Source organism: Poecile atricapillus, chromosome 4, assembly GCF_030490865.1.
Source record: "Poecile atricapillus isolate bPoeAtr1 chromosome 4, bPoeAtr1.hap1, whole genome shotgun sequence".
In the NCBI taxonomy this organism is placed as follows: domain Eukaryota; kingdom Metazoa; phylum Chordata; class Aves; order Passeriformes; family Paridae; genus Poecile; species Poecile atricapillus.
In genome coordinates, this window is record NC_081252.1 from 17,717,206 (window position 1) to 17,732,204 (window position 14,999).

The following is a 14,999-nucleotide window of genomic DNA, read 5'->3' on the forward strand; positions in this document are numbered from 1 at the left end:
CCTTTTCATTAAAAGGTATTTCATATTCAGGAAAATAAAGAAATAGACTCCCTTCCATGCTCTTTGCAGTTGTCTGTTTTTAATTATCCAAGTAATGATGCTACCTGGATAATGATGTTACCCAACTAATGTATATCAAGGAAGATCAGGATATCAGAAAAAAAAGATGGATTAGACATTCTTTAAAAACACAAAACCAAAGACCTTGAAAAAATTTCCGTCCTCAAAAGTCAATAGAAATCCGCTTGTGGAAGAGCAAGTGTCTGCTTTAAAAACAGTTAAAATCAAAAAATCACAACAAGAAAATCCACTGAGGTCATTCTAATTCCCTCGTGAGGGAAACAAGTGTCTGCAGGTAACAAGCTATTTTTTTAGATGTAAATGGATTAAAATTTTAATGTATAGTTGTTTCACTTTTTTTTAACATTGCATGCCCACATGAAATTTAGAAGTAAAAAGTTAGAATCATTTGGTAAAGCCATGAAACCAAAGAAGTAATACAAAAATCTGCTTTTAGAGAAGCCAGCTTTTTTCCTTCCCAGATGTCTGTCAAATACCTGGGCCATTTGCATCTTTCACCCACTGGGATAATGGTAAACATTGGCAGAAGTACAGGAAGGGGTCTGTGGTGCCTGCAATATTCCAGAGCCACCCGGAATGCCAGTGACCCCGAGCTCTCTGCAGGAACTGCGGCGCAGTGCAGTTGTCATGGCAGCTCCCCCAGGAGAGCAGCCAGACCCTCGGCACAGCCCGCTCACAGCATCCAGCATTTGTGTTGTGTTTTATGGATTTGTGTTATAACACTGTGTTGTGCAGCCAAAGGGCCACAGCCAGCACCGAAATCCTTTTATTGTCACCTTACTGATGCAGTAACAGTTCGCTCTCATTGATGAGAGACATTTTCTGCTCTAAAACTGCTGCTTTTAGTTACCCAAACAGGCACCAAAAATTGGATTCAAAAGGCTGCACAAATTCAAGAGAAGTTTTGCTAACTTGGGATTTCTTCCTCTCTGCTCAATGACCAAGGACTCATCATCATTTCCACAGATTTCTGGAATACAGCAACCAAGCCAACGGGCAAAGCTGTGAGAAAGCTTCCAGAACACATCACACACATGCAGAACACAGCAGCACAGGCAGGACATGGGCAGAGATGCTCTCTGAGGTGCAAGCTCACACTCGAAGCCCCTAAACCTGGAAGCCATTTCCACAAGCTCTGCCTGCCCACCTCTGCTCCTGATGCCCTTGCAGGGCTGTTTCGAGCAGGTTGGAGTTAAATGCTGTGGTTTAGCAGTGCCTAAAATTAATCCTTCTGTTCTGACTGAAAGCCTCACCTTACCTCACCCCTTAACCCGTCCAGTCTAACATTGGAAGTGAGAGTAAGGGAGGAAGGAATGACAGATTTTACGTCAGAGTCTGGGAAATACACAGAGGTATAACTGCAAGCAGCAGCATCCCTTTGTTGCCTGCAGAGCAATTCTACAAAGTAAGGCTCAGATCTGTGCACAAAAGATGACAGGAGCACCCTTAGAAATGCTCCAGAAAATCTGCTGAAAATGGCTACTAGAAATGGGAACGAATAAAGAATTTTAGGAAATGCATAATTCCCATGTATCCTTCCTCACATGTTCATGCACATAGAGCTTCCCCAGGCAAAAAACACACAGGAGCAATCCTGAGTCCCAGTGATGGGATAAGCTGCTGGAGGTGGAGACACAGCACCTTTATCCTGGAGTTCAGGCTGATGCCAGCCTCTGCCTGCTCACACACGGTGCGCCTGACCTGTGTGACTCCCACCTGTCAGTCACACACCAAGACAGATTCCTGTAAAAAGTATTCACCTCATTGTAAAAGGTATTAAATATAACAAGAACTGAAAGCCAGATAAACACAGCTATAAGAAAGCTTTACTCAGGTGCTCGCTGTATTCCAGCAGGGTTCCCTTTTTACCCACAAATAATCCAGACTGGCTACACATAAAATACACAAGAATGAAAAAAATACTGCACAAGTGTATGCAATGAAGAATAAAGACCTGACAGAATTTTCCAAATCACTCCACATTATGAGGTGAGGAAAGCATTTTTAAAACTAAATTCTGGAAATACATTTTTCTAAAAGTATGATTTAATAGTTATTTCTCTAGGCTTTTATTGTAATAAAGTCAAGCGAAAATCTCTCAAGGTGAAAACTGATGTTAAAATGAAGTCTACATCTTCTACAGAATTAATGTATACACAGCAATTAATGATAAAAGCTTTTTGCTTAGTGTTCAAAAAATTATTATGTTGAAATTATTAACTTGTTTGCATGTGATTCTGAATACTGCAAATCTACCATGGTCTAGCTTGCAAATCACATAATTCCACTCCAAAGAATATTTGAACTTAGGTCATAGGAGGGGGGGTTTTATTACTTTAATCAGGATGCAATCAGTTTAGAAATTTATAAGCTAAAAATTTCAAAAACCTTCTTTTCAAAGTTTCATTAGCAGTGTAATCTGTGCATATGAATAGGATGTCAGGTATTCCAGAAAGTTAGGGACCAAAATTTGGTTTATATAACAATGCTGCTTCTCTTTCCACTGTCCATCCAAAGTCTCACACACCCTTTGTTTTGTTACACTTGGTGCTAAAAACACTTTCCTGTTGACTTTGCTTGTTTCAATTAACGTGTTTAAAATGTGTTAAACCCTGTTTATTTCTAAATACAACACCCTTTCCCAGACAAACATTGCCTGTGACCTGGTAACTCCGCTGCTATCCCTTTCTTTAAAACAAGATATGATTCATTGGTGCTCCTCTGACAACTCAAGGCTGCTCTCAGGTTGTCTTGCTGCACCTGCTTTTCTTCAAATAGCAGAGTGGAGAATGTGTAAGACTGGATTGGATTTGTACTCAGTCCCCTCCTCAGAATCCTTTCACTTACATTCTCTCCAAAAAAAAAAATCTCCAGATTTCTGAGGCCATGTGCAAACCACTCAGGGCGTCCCTGATGGGCTCAAAAAAGACTGAGGGAATGAAATCTTGAGACACTGGATGAAGTTTTTGACAAACACAAAGACCTCTCTTAGAAAGATACATATGACAAGAACCACACTATGTTATAGGAGTGTCATGACTAGCCTGCAAGACAATTACTGGTCAAAGCACTGCAAAATCACACAGCAAAAAAACCCACAAAAAATGTGGTTTACATGCAGAAAAAAACCCCACAAATATGGGATGTTGAGAAAGAAGGGAGAAAAACCCATCTCTTAGAAAAATCAAATTCCTGAGCCACCGCTGTCTACTAGTGCAGTGCTTTAATGTCACATATACCCATCATATTTACCCTCCAAAATAGGCTTATGTTTCTCACACAGATATTTAAAACTGAAGATGTTTGCTCTTTCCAAAGAAATACTTCTTCAGTCAGACTGAGCTGCTGGATTAGAATATACAAATTTTCATCCCTATGGAAATCCCTTTCTCCTTACCACCACACATGCCTTAAAATGTGATTTACATCAATCCCTACTCCCACCTCATCTAACAAATAGAAAATACATTCCCCTCCAGAAAAAACATGAATAATGATCAATCATTTGTAAATAGAATTTGTCATATATTTATTGTTCTTCATGATGAAGATACAATGGACAATTGAAAATACATAGACTGAAATAAGTAGATAAATGTTACCCAGAAAATATTTTTCCTTCAATCTCCAGAAGAAAAATACTTAAAAAAAAAAAGAAAAAGAAAAAGAGAGAGAGACTGGAGTCAAGGTTTTATAAACACTTGAAAAATTCCTGGAAATTCAAATTCCCTGAAATCTTTAGCACTAAACAGAGCTCTGTGATCATATATCAACAATCCCCAGCCAGGAGCTTGCTGGGTAAACTGTATTTATTCCAGCTCTGCAAATGTGCTTCATTCCAATCATAGAAGGAAGGGCTATAAAGACAAATAGTTTGGCTTAATTTAGTATGTCTGATTCCATTTAAGTAATCAACTACAGGACTGCACAGTTTAAGTCTGAAGAGCCACACCCTCTGTCTGGGGAAAGCTCTGGATGACAGATTCTCTGCAGAAGTTGAAAGTGGATCTAAAACATCAAAACTGGAAAAGACCCAAGAAATTATTTGTATTTGTTTTAACAATGGAAGAAATATTTGCATCTACTGACTTCAAGAAAACAGGATATGGTATAAATATTTTTAAAAGGAAGTACAGAATTTCAAGGCAAAAGGAGAAATAGAAAAACTGGCATGCACAGTAACAGCTGGATTTGTGAATGCATTTTCAGCTCAGCAGCTGAGACAGGCACATGAGGCTGAAATTCTTCAAAGACTACAGTGGGTTTTTTCCCTATGAATTGCTGACAAAAAAAAAAAAAGTGAACCATTTTTTAAACATCAGCATGACAAATATAGATACAACCTCCCTGCTCCTGCTTTAAGTGTGAGTGGTCTCCACATTTCTTGTGGAAAATGCTGTTCCTCTGACTGGGACAAATTATAACCATGCTGCCCTCGCAGTTCTGCCCTTTGCCCCTTGCATCAACTTTTTTTCTGAGTAAGCAAAAGTTAAATACTTGTCTATTTTACCAGTCAGGCCATATTTGCAATCACCATTTTTGTTTCCCCTTTTGAAATACTTTTAGCACTTCCACTTCCTCTTCACTATCATTCAGCCTTATTAAAATTCTTCAAGTGTCTCCTGAAGCTGCCAGTCTTACATTCCCAGGGTTTGTGCATGTCCTGTGGTCGAAAATGCAAGGAAAGCACTCCTGGCAGAAACAGGTCAGTTGTCTGTCTGCCATTTCAGCTCCATCATCAACAGGAGCATGCTTAACTTTCAAAAGCAAGTTTCCTCTGGGCAGCCTCAGGAACCCAGAAAGGAAGGTGAAAAGGGCATTCCCACCCTTCCCTACTGAGTACCGTGATTTTCACACAGGATATTTTCCCTTGGAAATTCCCCTTCCTTTCTGCTCTTCCTCAGAATAACTGGACCAAGGGAAAGGGGAGTGTGCTTGACCAATATTCTCAACTACTTACCAAGACACCAATGACCTTCATGACTAACCAAGAGGCACACAAGAAGTTCAGTACTAAATTATGGCAGCTACTTGCCTAGTTATCCTGAGTCATGTTTCCTGACATGTCTTCAGTGAGGGAACAGCCAGATGGGTAGCATTCTAGAATACACCCAGGAAGAAGAAATACTGAGAAAAGTCAAACCAATGAGACCATGATGTGCCCTTTAAAAAAATACCATAATTGCCAGTATTCTTTTTGTTTTAATTAACAGCCTACTCACTTCACAGAAATGACAAAATGTCAAAGGCAAGTATGCTAAGCAATTTGGAAGCAGGCAAAATAAAGAAACTGTTCAAGGGCCAGAAGCCTACAAGAACTGCAACAAAACCCACTGCTACATCAGATCTGTAGTAAACCTGGAAAATCAGGTCAAACTGGTGTAATGAAGAAGCACTTGACACTTGCAAAAGCTTCTGTTCCTCACCAGCTTATGTGTGTCCTCTGTGACAGCTCTAGTACAGAATCTCTCTGGGAATTCCCAATGTGCACAAAATTACTCAGCCCCAGGGGTAGGGTAAGCAAGCTGCTAACCTCTGACTTACTACTTGACAGAACCCAAGTGCTACAGAGACTGGGCAAATCTGCCCAAAACAGCTTTAGGGGTAGGCTGAGGAGAGCCCTTAAATGTGAGGACATAAAACTCTGAGCTTGGTAAGACTCTAGACACCCACACCTTTCCTACTGGCTGCAGCTATGAGGACTATGAGAGGCATCACAATAACTTCCCCAACAGTCAATTTCCATGAGGTCATTAGCAGACATGAAGGGACAAAAATCCCTCCTTTGTTCTCTGGAAATAATTGGAATTAGGTCAAATGCCTCTTAATTTCTGAGGCTCAAATGCACAACTATTTTGTCTGCAAGGGAAATGTGAAATATGGTAACAGATCAGATCATGCAGAAAGAATGCAAAAGTATCAACTCTGTTGAAAAATTTAAAATTCGTTACTTGATCTTCTGTTATATGACCGCATCTCGACCAGCAAAATTACCTCAGATATTAGAGCATGTTGAAGGTCCTTTTTTACTATAGTTAATTTAAGTAATTAACTTGGTTTTTTGGTCTACTCTTACTCTAAAAGTCCCTTTTAAACCCATGCTGTTGGTTAATTTTAAACTTCACAGCAGTGCCACTGCTGTCAGTGAAATTATTCACATTCATGAAGCCATGCACAACCGCAGCTTGGGAAAGGTCTGAGGGCCTCCTCAGCTCTGCTGGACACTGCAATAAACTATGAAATAAATAAGATTTCTAGGTCAGAACTTCCACATGACATTGTCCAATTTACCATTTCAGGTCGGGCATCTTGCATCCTTTTGTTTAATCCTTCAAGTTTAACAAATTCAGCAGCCAGTGACAGAAAAATTAAGTTTTCTGTTTCTAATAATTTGTAAATATTAAATTTGTCTGCCTCAGATAAAGGGAGCTCGTTAACCTATTTAGGAAAACAGGAAAAAGAGGGAAAAAAATTGAAACAAAGACCATAATGAGAGCAATTCTTCTAGGCCAGCTTCTTAAATGACTATTTAATCAGTGGTTGTGTCACATAATTACAGTCACCATTAGAAAATGAATTTCCACTGATACTCCATGACAAGGAGCAGCAGTGAAAAAAGGAGAAGACAAGCCCTTCCATCCCCCAGGGAATCTAAGGAGTAAGAAAGGAAGCAGAAATGTTAAATCTTTGCCTACTGCCTGGTAAACAGAAAAAGTCTGGCAGAAAGCCCAGGAAACGCCTTTTACAGTATGACAATGCAGAAATACTGAATAAACAGACTAGTCAGGTCACCAAAACTCACACAGCCCCACAGCTGTTGGAACGGAGGACAGAATAGAGCACATCTCACATTTTTGTTTTTAATCTCAATTTCAAAAATATTTTTGCATGTATTTTTTTAACATCTCAAAAATTTAGTTCTGAAAATGAGCACACATGGAAATGGAAGATTGCATTTGGGTGTGATTCAAACACATCATCCTCACTGCAATGGAAATGACAGAAAGAAAAATAAGCTGTAGGAATATGCATAAGTTAAAATTGCTTCCTCAATGAATCTATTTCTTAAAGACTTCCAGTGGAGTAGGACTTTCTGGCAAGGTCAGTTCCCCAATTTTTCCAAAGGGCAAAACTGATCTGTCTGCAAAATGGCATTTCAAATATTGCACTGATTATGTGCAGCTATTTAGACATCAGAAGATAATAGGGAAAGAACTAAAATTCTGGAAATCTTGGATCATTTTGAATCACTCTGTACAACCCATCTGTCTCTATAACACAAAACATCCCTGAACAACCTTTCCGTCAGCCTTATCTACTACTTCAGCAAGGGTTGATAATTTCGGTATATTAAACAGTGAAATTTAATGCCATGCTTCTCAATTTCATGAGTTACACAAAGAAACATCAGCCTTACTAAAGATGCACTAAGTGGAAATTAGAAATAGAAAATTAGCAACTGCAGCTTGTGATTGTGAACATAATCCAGTTTGTCTGAAGAGAAAAACAAACAAGAGTATTTCCAGCGACAAGACAAGGATATCTTTGCCCATAGACGCATTAATCACACCAGCTCACCAGTCAGCATAACAGATTCTCTCCTTAAGTGGCCTAACTGGGAAGCCTAATACAGAGCCAAAAATAGCACCTGACTTCACACAGCTAACCTTCCATCTCAGCACCAAGCAGCTAAGCTAAAAATAAAAGCTACTTGTATTATGAAAGAACATTAAAAGGAAAAGGGCATATATAAGGACACATATCTGGTTCATCCAATTCAATCAAATCTTACTGATTTAATGACACCCTGCTCCACAATACAAATGCAGTTAAAATTTAAGGTATACCCTTTTTTTTCTCCCATAAAATCACCTATTCTGCACTATTACAGAAATCATGCCTTTGGCTAACCAACCTACTTGAAAAACATGGCATCCACATACTATGGAGAACTTAAAAACTCCAAAACCTATATGGGAAAATATTCTGTATACTTCTAGGTTTTTTTCCTGTTCTTTGTATCAGAAGAGTTTCTGTAGCATTAATCAATAACCTATTGCAATCCTAAGGTTCCAGTGTTTACGGGCAGACAATTTCCAGGGGACATTACAAAAGCTGCAGCTCTTTAAATGAGAACTATTTTTCCACAGACAAGTAAGAAGTTCAAACTCAGTGCGTGGCCAGTGCAGAAAGAATAAAAGAGAAGGTATAAATCTGGAGATGTCCTTTGATGACAGGTACAAATAATTTTTCATTAATCTTAAACCTTTAAATGAGAGATTAATAGTTTACACTGTAATGGGTTGTCCAGTGAGATTGTGGCTGTCCTATCCCTGTAAAAAAAATTAAGGTCAAGTCGGATGGGACTTTGAGCAACCTGATCTAGGTCCCTGCTTATTGCAGAGGGGTTGGATTAGATGACCTTTAAAGGGCCATTGAATTGATAATTCTGTGATTCTGTGTTTTTCCTATGGCTTGAATTGTTCATGCAGGAGCTGCTAAATTCAGTTTCCTGCTAAAATTCTATTAAAAAAATCAAATTAAGTAATTCTAAGGCACAAAATACTAGCTGAAATGCATGACTCACAAATTTAATATTGTTAATGTAGAGATATAAAATTCTATTGTTCTCTGAGTTCCTGTGTCAAGGGTTTCAATTCTGCAGTCATTCAAAGCTGTTTTTCATAGCACTGCAATAGGAGGGGAAAAAACTTTAGGTACCCTATAAATTCAGGTTTCTCTCCCTCAGTTCTGTTCCTTCATAGATACTACTTCACATAACAAGTCTTGATAAAACCCACAGAGCTCCTCACAGATTAGAAGGATGCTTTGCCACATGTATTTTAAGTTTTCGTCATTTAACATTTTTTTAGCCCTTAAGACACTTCATTTCCTTAGTGTTCTATTTGTTTCAGCATATCTAACTAAATTTACAGTTCTGTTTTTATAATATTAACTTGCAATGCTAACAACTTGCCATACAGCTAAACAGCTTTGAATGATACTTGATTCTGGAAGTATCCTCCTCACTTAACTTCAGACTGGAAATGCAAGAAGAAAATTCAGCTAATCGATGTTCTCTGTATGCACCATTTCAAACAATGACATTTCACAGATGAAAGGACAGAAATTCTGTGTAAAAATACATCCATATAAAGCGTGGAGGTATTTTGTGCTCAGCAAATTAACTTCCATGCTTACTCTGCTTTGCTTGTCATAAATTACTGAGGTCTGTTGTACTTGCAACTTGGATGCAAAACTGGAACAGCTATAAGAAAAATGAGGATATAACTGATAGAAGGATGAGAAGCTCAAAACTATCTGGCTTTCAAAGTTCCAATTGAATCTCATTAGCTCCCAGCGTCAACCAGTATTACTTCCAAGTCCACTGCTACTGCTTCTGAATTGTTTTAATAAGCTGACAAACAGATGCTAAACACATTTGAAGACATAAAAACATGTTGGGTTTCATGTTCAGACAGCAAATGTATTACAATTACACTTTAGGTACTGACAAAAGAACAGATGTATCACTACAGTCAGGTCAGAAGAAAAGGTGTCTCCATTAATTTCTCCTTAAAACAAAACCCAACAAAATGCCACACATGCTTCTTCTAAATATCTGGAAATTTCAGTCCTTCCTTTGAAATAACATCCAAAATTTCAGGAAGAAAAGCAAAATGGATGCCCCCCCACCCCAGAAACACAGAACTAACCCCCCTGCCCAATTCCCCATATAATTTAAGAGCACAGAAAAGAGGTGCTAAACTCCACTTACCAGTCAGTTGACTTTTGTGGCATCTGCTGAGGTTTGTTTTAAAATCACACCACAATACTTCCATTGCTATACTGCTCTTAGCAGATTGGAACTCAGCTTTGGTGAGTTAGGCAGAGGATTTAGGTGTCTCAGTACTTTTTCTTTTTTGAGTTAAATGCTGACTCAGTGTGGGTTTTTCTTTAGTTGAAGAGTGAGTAGATCAGAAGGTAAAGATGCTTGGAGGGCATCAATTCAGCAACAGGCTGCTAAATATTAAAGGCCTCTAAAGTAGTCTGGATGACTGTTTCTGCTGAGCCAGAACATGAGAAATGCTGCTGAACACTGGAAGCATCTGGGTAGCATCACCATGTTTTATGGACCTCGTACCAATCACATCAGAGGTGCTCTTGAAATGCATTACAAAGTTCATCCCGTTTTGAAATGATTAGCTCAAAAATCATTAATTCTATCTGGAAATAAATTTTCAGAGACCAGGAACAAATCATCATAGATTGTTACTGAAGATCCATTTCAAAACATTTTTTTTTCTTTTTTTTTTTTTTTTTAAATAAGAAACTTTAAAAATATATTCCAGGCTTCCTTCTTCTGTAAGACACTGAACTATGAAGCATAGATTGGAACAAACACAATAATAAAATTGTAACACCAATAACAGTGAAACTCAAGCACTGAAGGCTCTGCTCAGAAAGTAATGCTGGCACCCTTAAAATTTTTTTCACTTTCTTCCACTTCTATCTGGCAGTACTTGAATCCATACATTCTTCCAAACTCCTACCGCTCATTGAAGAGCAAATATTCCTTGTATTTACACAGAATTATACATTTATTCCTTGTAATATAAACCTCTTTTGACTCATAAAGCCAGTTTACATAATGAGAGGCCAAATGCAAAATGTGGATTTGTACAATATTGAGATTCTGGCTGACCAAACCTTTTCAGTGGTTTGGCACAAATCTATTTTTTTCCAAAATTCTATTCAAGATAACTACTGCTAAACTGACAGTCTCCCAAGTTTCAGCTTTTCCAATAATAAAGTCAGAGTTCACTAAATGTATTTTTTATTTGAGGGCTGCTTTTTCAATTAACCCTTTCTCCTCTATCTAAAAAGCACTTTGGAAGCATTAATACATTACTGAAAAGCATTTAAGTACAGTAAGAAATGTGAATTGGGGTACTTTTGTTGATTTCAGGGTTTCTTTCTTGTTAAATCAGCAGCTCATGAAGCGTTTCATTGTACTTTGTCTGCAGGACGCTAAACAACCTGTGTATTAAACCTCATTATTTTCACTGCCTTGATTATACATTTTTCACAGACAAAAACATCAAATGCAGCACTGAGTTCTCTTCACATTCCAAGTCATATCATGTACAAAGCAAGCTAGTCTAGGAATCAGTGATTTCTGGTTAAATAAACACAAACAACAAGCAAAACCTCATCTGCTTCAAGACAAAAACTAAGACCAGGCTATGAAGTAAAGCAAAAGTTATACAGGTGATTAATAAGAAAAAAAATTATATTGCTGTATCAGCAAGAACAGTTATGAAATAGTTTTGTGCCATACTTCACCATTCTGTGTTTTTTTCTGTTTATCTACTTCTCTTTAGCATCTTTACATATCTACCAAATCCATTCTCAATTTTGATGAAAGAGGATTTTCAGAAACATTACTTAAACCACAAATGTAGATAAAAATGCAAACTGTTTCAGTTTACAGCAAAACTGGGAACAGACAAGGGCTGTACTACTACACAGCCAGTGACAGATCATCTTCAATGCTCCTTGTGTTCCTGATCCTAAGCTGGTCTGTGGCACTTAAGAACAGCAAATGCAGCCTCAGCAAGTGAACAGCATTGTTCTTTTGCACAGAATTAGAAGCTACTGTAGCTGCAATATCTCTCTGGTAGCTTTAATTCTGTTTCCATCAGAGCTCTCAACAAGTGGAATTAATCAAGGTCCAGCTCAGTGTGGCCAAATCCAAGCTGCAGCACTGATGCTTTTGCTTCATACTGCACTTTCAAGAGAATGGTATAAAGATCTTCAATCTGGATCAAAATGCACCCATGGTTGCAGCTGATGGAAATACCTTATGCAAGTGTATGTTTGGATTACGGGGTTTTTTCATTACCATCATCAGGATTAATTTGTAAAACACAAAAAAATTTTCCAGATTCCCTCCTCATTTTCCTAAAAAGCTATGTCCTCACCAAGACTAAGCACACATAAGATCATGACGTAAAGAGCCTAAAGGGGTATTTAAATGGTTTTTAAATTTATTCTGTAATAAGAATACTCCATGCAGAAGGGAGGTCCGTAGCACAGCCCCTTCCACAGCCTGCACCTGGGTTTCCAATGACAGAGAAAGGCACACTGTGCACCAGAGTCTGCTTGTGACACAAAAGAATAAAAGGAATAAAAGGAATATGGGCAGCCTCTCGATATCTCAAGAACACAGCTCCATGCAGCCAGCAGCAGCAGCCACTGTTCAGTGGCACATCAGCAGCAGGTACTGAATCTGCTCACAGCTGCACAGGCTTTGAAGCTAACACTGCACAGGTTGTCCTTGTCACACACTTCTGACCACAAATACAACAGAGCACCATGGCACCAAACGAAACTCCTGTTCTCTGCAGTCAGATCAAGATTCATTGATTTTAGCTGTATAAAGTACACAATATCTGGAGAAGCATCATAATTTAAGCACATATAGGGATTTGTCTCTTTTTTTTCTTCCTGCTAACTTCCATTACACATATGGCTTAATCCAAAGTTAGTTGTTTGATCCTATAGAAGCTGATTAAAAAAAATACAAACATTTTACTAGGATTTTGTAGGCACCTTGTGTCAGAAACACCTGAATTCTTGTCACTCTATTTCCCCTTAGACCACAAGAATCATATTCCCCAAGAGCAGAAAATGCTGCCTTAGGCGTGATTTCTGAAATTCTCTTCCAGTCACCAGCCTTGAGATAATAGGGACCATAAAAGGCTAAAGCGGCTTGTTAAAGGTGTCAGAGTATCATCTTTGAACCAATTATATGAAAGGATTCCCTTCATACAGCCTGCTCTTACAAATGTTTCCAATCAGGAGAATTCCTGTCCATACTGGAAGCCTGTTTAGAATTTAACCACTTCTACACTTGTTTACAGCAGTATTAGCCGTGATCCGTTTAGCCACTATTGCTAAAGCAGGGGTAATAGTTGTGGTGACTACTCCTTCATTATTGAGGTTATTGGTGTCCTTATTTCTACCCTCAAGGTCTAAGGCTTTTGCAGATATTCCCCAGTGCTTAAAGAGCTTCCTAAGCAGCTTCTGTGAACATATGTTGTTTTTACTAGCTCTGGGTAGAGTTTCACTGTGTGTGCCAAGCAGACCTCCTTGGGGCCCTGTCAGCGATCCACTGATTCACTGCTCCAAATCAGAACCCAAGCCCAGCTACTTTTAGCAGATACACTCTGTGAGAGAGTCTTGATTTTTGGTCTGTGTTCAGCACATCCAACCATAGTTACTTGATTTTATTTTTCTGTGACATTTTCTCCAGTGGTTTCTTAAAAAGGACTGGCATTACAGAGCACTCTGTGCAGTGCATTAAGGTGTGCTGGCAGACACCTGCCTGACTTGCAAAGCCTTCCCCAAACAACAACCTGTCTTAGTAGCTGCCTTAAAAAAAGAAAAAAAAAGAAAAATGCTTAGAGAAATCATTTCTGTTGCTACAAATCATCTATTTGATATTAACAACAGTCTTTTTCAATCCAGTTGCAAGTGGAAACTCTGAGGCATAACAAGCAATGTGGCTCATTTATTCCCAAAATTCAGGCATAATGCTAAAAGGTTTTCCAGAAAGCACATCAATGGAATATTTTTCCTCCTTTCCCCGAGTCTCCCCAAAAACATATTTCTAGATACAGATCCCCCAAGAAGGGAATTTTAAATTATCAGCGATTACTTTTCTATTCCTAATTAGTTTTTGGAAACCATCTGTTTTCTGTGAACTCCATGTTGAAACTGCTGCTTAGAATACCATATGGAAAAGTTAACTGCAGCTCCAGGAACCTATGGTTCATCCTTCATCTAAGTGTTCCATAGATGTTTCCCCAACAGGCTTTTCTTTTGTGGAAAGAAGGCTGTAACAGTATTTTTGGTTACAAAACTCTTAGTTTACTAGTCCAAAAAAACCACAAAAGCTTTTTTAATTTTCCCACAAGTGTTTACATTCAATAGATGGCAGTCAGATAATGGTGCTTTAAAAAGAGGAAGGACTGTTAATAAACACAGAGGAACTCAAGCATCATGGAAGGACTGAAGGCAGCTTTCCACAGAGCTGTATTAAAGTCTAAAACTCATTTTTATAATTCCTTTATTGCATTTAAGACCTAGATCACACCAAACACAACAGCTCAGAGCTGTAAGGGGGCAATAGATTGTGCGGACTTGTGCTGAATTTTCTCGACTCAGTATTTATCAGTATGGATATTCCTGAGAGCATCTGGAGAATGCTGTAAAAGATAGAGCATGAAGTGCCTGTAGTACAAAAATCAAGTTCATTCAAAGTTCTCAGTCCTCCTGGGAAGATTATTTTCTCTGACTTGGTTGACTTATTTGTAATACTTAGGCTAACTCTAAAACCAGCAGGCTTAAAAATGAAAACCACTTCCAAAACAACCCACAACAGAAGTGCAATCTCCCCCTACACACAGTTACTCATCATATGCTTCATGTTTAATTAAGCGCTGTCAACTCAAATTTAAATTTACACACAGCCCCCAGCAATCTTCAAGTATTGCCCTGTGCCTCAGCAAGTTACTACTGTGATGAGTCTACACAAGGAAGCAAAAAGCAGTAAGACTCAACAAGAATAGAAAAGCAGCAAAATTTAAGAGTGTAAGTTAACAAAACAGCCCTATTTCAAACATACAGGTTTCATCTCCTTCCAAGCTCATATTAAAGATGGCAGGAGCGCAAGTTTAAAACATTTTTATAATGAGATGGTATTCTATGCTTTTTAGCAAGTATAGAAGTTCAAAAAGTAAACCATATTAATTTTGATATGCCTCATAGGCTATATGCAAGTGTATCTACCCTCAGTCTGTAACTGTGCCACCCTCCTGGTCATGCACTTTAGAAGTTATTGCCATCATCCA

General features: G+C 38.4%; 1 protein-coding gene across 4 annotated transcripts in view; it reads right to left on the bottom strand.

Annotated features, from left to right (window-relative positions):
- DCLK2 (doublecortin like kinase 2) overlaps positions 1-14,999 on the bottom strand; it is an 80,243-nt gene that overhangs the window by 36,705 nt on the left and 28,539 nt on the right. The window lies entirely within an intron of this gene.